Source organism: Oncorhynchus masou, chromosome 21, assembly GCF_036934945.1.
Source record: "Oncorhynchus masou masou isolate Uvic2021 chromosome 21, UVic_Omas_1.1, whole genome shotgun sequence".
Taxonomy (NCBI): Eukaryota; Metazoa; Chordata; class Actinopteri; order Salmoniformes; family Salmonidae; genus Oncorhynchus; species Oncorhynchus masou.
This window is the reverse complement of record NC_088232.1, coordinates 35,898,121-35,904,120: the sequence shown is the minus strand read 5'-3', so window position 1 is coordinate 35,904,120 and position 6,000 is coordinate 35,898,121.

Sequence of the window (6,000 nt, the reverse complement as noted above, 5' to 3'; positions counted from 1 at the left end):
GTTAATTGCTTAAGCACTTTAATAAAAATGGACTGTTGTCCCCAGACGCTGGTGTGTTTGGCGTTGGACTTCAGAGGAAGTGTCTGAAGAGCTCTAGCTGTTCATCATCTGGTTGATTGAACTCCTGTCAGAGAGAAATATGCTTTCATTGAGACAAACAGCCATTTATCTGCCTGAGAAAATATAAAGCATGTAACAGCTGTCAATCAATGTTTAATTTTTTTTACATTTAAAATGGAAAGTTGTATTTTATCTTTAGACAGATTTTTTTCTAAACTACCACCAATGCAAGAAGCCTAATATTACTATTAAAAGGTCCAGCAATACAAAGTATTTTTTTTAAAAGTCATTCAGGGCCAGTATTTACAGAGTAAACATTGATACTGTTCTGAGGGAATACAACATAAAGGTAGAGCAAAACCATAAAAAGAAATAACAAAACCTTTAAGGCTTTGTTATTTGTCTGTTATTCTATTGAAAATAACAGGTGCACCAGTGGAAATGCTTAGCACAGCAGAAGTCTCCGCGTTTGACAAATAAGCAACACCAGCCAGACCGTTTTAGACAGAAGATCTTTGACAATAGATCAAGAGTAATGGGTCTTAGTTTCATTTTTAATGCACCCCACTGCAGCAGTTCTGAATATAACCTTGAATAGGGGTGTATTTCATTTACATATAGGCTATGCATTTGCACAGATGAGAGGTTTAGGACAGTGGTTCCCAACCAGGGCTACGAGGTACTATTTTGGTGTGGCAGGTAGCCTAGTGGTTGGAGCGTTGGGTCAGTAACCGAAAGGTTGCTGAATCGAATCCCTGAGCTGACAAGGTAGAAATATGTTGATCTGCCCCGGTAGGCCGTCATTGTGAATAAGAATTTGTTCTTAACTGACTTGCTTAGATACATAAAGGTTAAATAAAAATAAATACATTTTAAAAAAGGACCCGTGGAGGGGATACTTGAAAAGACTCATGAGAACATAGGCTTTCTGGGAAAGTGCTCAAGCGGGTACTTCAGGGGTACTCCGGGCAGGGCAAATTTCAGTTGGTGGTACAGTAAGAGGTTGGGAACCAGTGGTTTAGGAGATAAATTGCCTTATCAGATATACACTGAGTGTACAAAACATTAGGAACACCTGCTCTTTACTAGACATAGAGACTGACCAGGTGAATGCAGGTGAAAACTGCAGTATGATCCCTTATTGATGTCACTTGTTAAATCCACTCCAATCAGTGTAGATGAAGGGAAGGAGACATGCTAATGATGGATATTTAAGCCTTGACACAATTGAGACATGGGATTGTGTATGTGTGCCATTCAGAGGAAGAATGGGAAAGCCAAAATATTTAAGTGCCTTTGAAAGGGGTATGGTAGTAGGTGCCAGGTGCACGGGTTTCAGTGTGTCAACAACTGAAACCCTGCTGGGTTTTTCACGCTCAACAATTTCCAGTGTTCATCAAGAATGGTCCATCACCCAAAAGACATCCAGCCAACTTGACACAACTGTGGGAAGCATTGGCGTCAACATGGGCCAGCATCCCTGTGGAACGCTTTTGACACCTTGTAGAGTCCATGCCCGACGAATTGAGGCTATTGTGAGGGCAAAGGGGGGGTACAACTCAAAATTAGGAATGCGTTCCTAATGTTTTGTACACTCAGTGTATACCCTACATATGCCCTTACAGCAAATTCATGTATGACTGTCTTTATCTGGTGTAACACAGGTCATTTTGATATTTATTGTACTGTACCTAAAACCAGAACATACTGTAGCATTGGGAGTGGGACATGCACGACTGTGCTGCTGGTCAAATCACAGTGGGCTCATTCAAGAGTGCAAAGCAGGCAGTATCGAAGTGAATTAACAGCATGGAAAGATGTCACTAATGGACATTGGATCTATTGACGATGTATTGTATATCAATGTAATACTAGTCTTGCGGGGTCATCCTTTTGCTGGGTCATTCTTTAAGTAATCCTAACCGACCAACAAAAAATGGCATGCTATTTGATGGATACCTAGAAAGACAGACAACATTTCTCATCACTGTTCTAGTCAATTGTTGCAGTCTTCATCCACATCATCGTCATCAGCAAAACAAACTATCATCTTTATTGAAGCACCAACAACTCACCTAAAAGGCATTCCATCAACATTTTACAAGCTGAGTCAACAATATCCCAAAAAGTGAAGATGAAGTCACAAGCAAACAAATATGTTAGTACCACATATAAAAGAGATATAATTTCCCCTTTAAATAATGTATCTGTACTGTAACGTACATCTCTGAGTTTAACTGTTTACATACCTGCCTCTGTAGGGTTTCACCTTGCAGCAGCAAGCCATTTAATGCATGCGTCTCTATTCTGTATCCTGTTTCACAAACTATGCACATGATATATCGTCAAAATAAACTATTCCATTATGTCTTACGTTATTAAACTCCATAGGAAAACGGTGCACCTTTAAGTTGCACGTCTCCTTTAAATGTTCTCCAAAACGAAGGATTCCAGTGTCCCAATTCAATAATCAAAAGCATGGATACATCCAACGCACCTCCTGCAGATAACTGATTTAGCTGTTTGAGGACGATAAGCTGCGATTTACCAATTTTAGTTGCGTGACAAATAATGTATCTATATCCTCACTGCAGCCAGCGTCCACCGCTGCTTCTTGGAGGGTAGCGTTAATCCTTCATGACAGACAAGCGTGTGGGCAAACTGGAGAGCTCAGTGTTTTTATGACAATCCCCTATTGGTGCACCGGGACAGTGTCCCCCCCCCCCCCCCCCCCCCCCCCCCCAGCACACTGAGTCAGAGCAGCTGCAGCTCTCAGGTAACGATAAGAAACTCACAAAATAGACCATCCGAATTTAGAGAGGACCTGGTAGAGGACAAGAAGGCTTTACATCAATACACTGTCACTATGTAGGTGTATGGGGAGAAGTCATATTATGTGAAATAGTAAAGAGTCACATTGTGGCTTTAAGAATGAGTTGAAAGTGGATTGAATAAAATTAATAAACTGTAGGCTTATTACTTGATTCTCTCCCTCGACCCTGCATTGATCAGCTTTATCTTCTGATACACATAAAGTATATATAACAATAACAATTTTGGGAGACTTGGCTCTGCCTGGGATCTAACCAGCAACAATTCCCTTATACAACATAATATACCAAGTGTATTGCTGTAGGCCTACCTGTAGGCTACTTCAATGAGTGTGTAAGGTAAGGTAGTGGAATAACTAGACGGGTGCGAAGCTTCAAATCTAGCAGAATTCAGGTGCAAAATGGTGGGATTTATTTACAGGTGCTGGTGAATAAAGCTGGATCCAAAATATGTAGTTAGGCTACACAGAAGGTTGACTCCACAATCATTTGGTTGTTACATATTTCTAAATTATTTCTAAAATCATTATTTGCTGAAGTCCTTGTTGCCTATTTATAGATAATTTATGAAACCATTTTTTTGTATCTTGTCATCATTTAACCTCTGCTACCGTAGCTACATGACAACGATTTGTTTACCATAGCAACGTGGAATAACTAGAATTAAATATACATTCACTGCAGTCCCGGAGCGTAGCCGCCTTTTACTAAAACCTGCCTGTCACTAAATGTATTATTCTCTACATAAATCCGTGTCACCTCATTAAGTATGATATGTTATGTTACTTGGCCACGCCTAGCTACCTTTCGTCATTTCCTTCTTATTTTTGTGCGAGTCGTCAGTCTATGTATAACTTAATGACGATGCTAGCAAAGATCATTTAAATATCTCACAAATTTGAAAACTCTTGTTGCTAGTAGTTCCTGCAGGTCAGAGCATATTTCAATCCTAAATTACACCTGTGGTGGTTAGACTAGCCACTGCCATTCATATAGACATTCTTAATTGACAGATATAGTTTGAGATGTCTGGAAGAGGTGGGAAGCATTTCAGTCTAAGTATGTAAAGCAGCTGTGAGTGTCCAAATAAACTCAGCAAAAAAAGAAACGTCCTCACTGTCGACTGCCTTTATTTTCAGCAAACATAACATGTGTAAATATTTGTATGAACATAACAAGATTCAACGACTGAGACATAAACTGAACAAATTCCACAGACATGTAACTAACAGACATGGAATAATGTGTCCCTGAACAAGGGGGGGTCAAAAGTAAAAGTCAGTATCTGGTGTTGCCACCAGCTGCATTAAGTACTGCAGTGCATCTCCTCCTCATGGACTGCACCAGATTTGCCAGTTATTGCTGTGAGATGTTACCCCACTCTTCCACCAAGGCACCTGCAAGTTCCCAGACATTTCTGGGGGAATGGCCCTAGCCCTCACCCTCCGATCCAACAGGTCCCAGACGTGCTCAATGGGATTGCGATCCGGGCTCTTCATTTGCCATTGCAGAACACTGACATTGCTGTCTTGCAGGAAATCACTCACAGAATGAGCAGAATGGCTGGTGGCATTGTCATGCTGGAGGGTCATGTCAGGATGAGCCTGCAGGAAGGGTACCACATGAGGGAGGAGGATGTCTTCCCTGTAACGCACCACGTTGAGATTACCTGCAATGACAACAAGCTCAGTCCGATGATGCTGTGACACCGCCCCAGACCATGACGGACCCTCCACCTCGAAATCGATCCCGCTCCAGAGTACAGGTCTCAGTGTAACGCTTATTCCTTTGACGATAAACACGAATCCGACCATCACCCCTGGTGAGACAAAACTGCAACTCGTCAGCAATGTTTTGTCAGTCCTGTCTGGTCCATCGACGGTGGGTTTGTGCCCATAGGCGACGTTGTTGCGGTGATGTCTGGTGAGGACCCGCTTTACAACAAGCCTACAAGCCATCAGTCCAGCCTCTCTCAGCCTATTGCGGACAGTCTGAGCGCTGATGCAGGGATTGTGCATTCCTGGTGTAACTTGGGCAGTTGTTGTTGCCATCCTGTACCTGTCCCGCAGGTGTGATGTTCGGATGTACCGATCCTGTGCAGGTGTTGTTACACGTGGTCTGCCACTGAGAGGATGATCAGCTGTCCATCCTGTCTCCCTGTAGCTCTGTCTTAGGTGTCTCACAGTACAGACATTACAATTTATTGCCCTGGCCACATATGCAGTCCTCATGCCACCTTGCAGCATGCCTAAGGCACGTTCACGCAGATGAGCAGGGACCCTGGGCATACGTCTTTTGGTGTTTTTCAGAGTCAGTAGAAATGCCTCTTTAGTGTCCTAAGTTTTCATAACTGTGACCTTAATTGCCTACCGTCTGCAAGCTGTTAGTGTCTTAACGACCGTTCCACAGGAACATGTTCATTAATTGTTTATGGTTCATTGAACAAGCATGGGAAACAGTGTTTAAACCCTTTACAATTAAGATCTGTAATGTGATTTCGATTTTTACTAATTATCTTCAAAAGACAGGGTCCTGAAAAAGGGACATTTCTTTTTTTGCTGAGTTTATAACCATTTCAAGAGAGCATAGGCTTTTAGTGCATTTACTACCACTATCTCCATTCCAAACATGTGTATACATTTGATACGTTTTCAGATTAAATGTGACCCTGGCATTAATCTAGTTTAATTTTAATCGGGAGGCAAGTTAAATTGAACCTGCAATAGAACTGTGATCAACCTGCTTATCTTTCTGTATTTTGTTAATGCTACAACCCTTACATTTTTTTATACAGTAAACTTAGTCTATTACTTTGGTTTGTGTCCTGAATAATTTCAAATGGCCTATTCACTCTTGTCAGTATGCACTGTTGAGATTGCTCTGTGGTACTGTATACATCGAACCCAAACACAACTATTGACTTATTTGGTCAGAGCCACAGTATGTAACTTGTGTCAATTGTAGTATCAAACTATGGATTCTGTTCTCTCACTGTATGCAGAAATTACTCTGGATTGTCGTGTAACTAGTATACACATTCTGCATTGCTTTATTTAATTTGTTCTAAGGCCACCATTCCATTGGTAGCTTAATGCAATGGAATCTACCG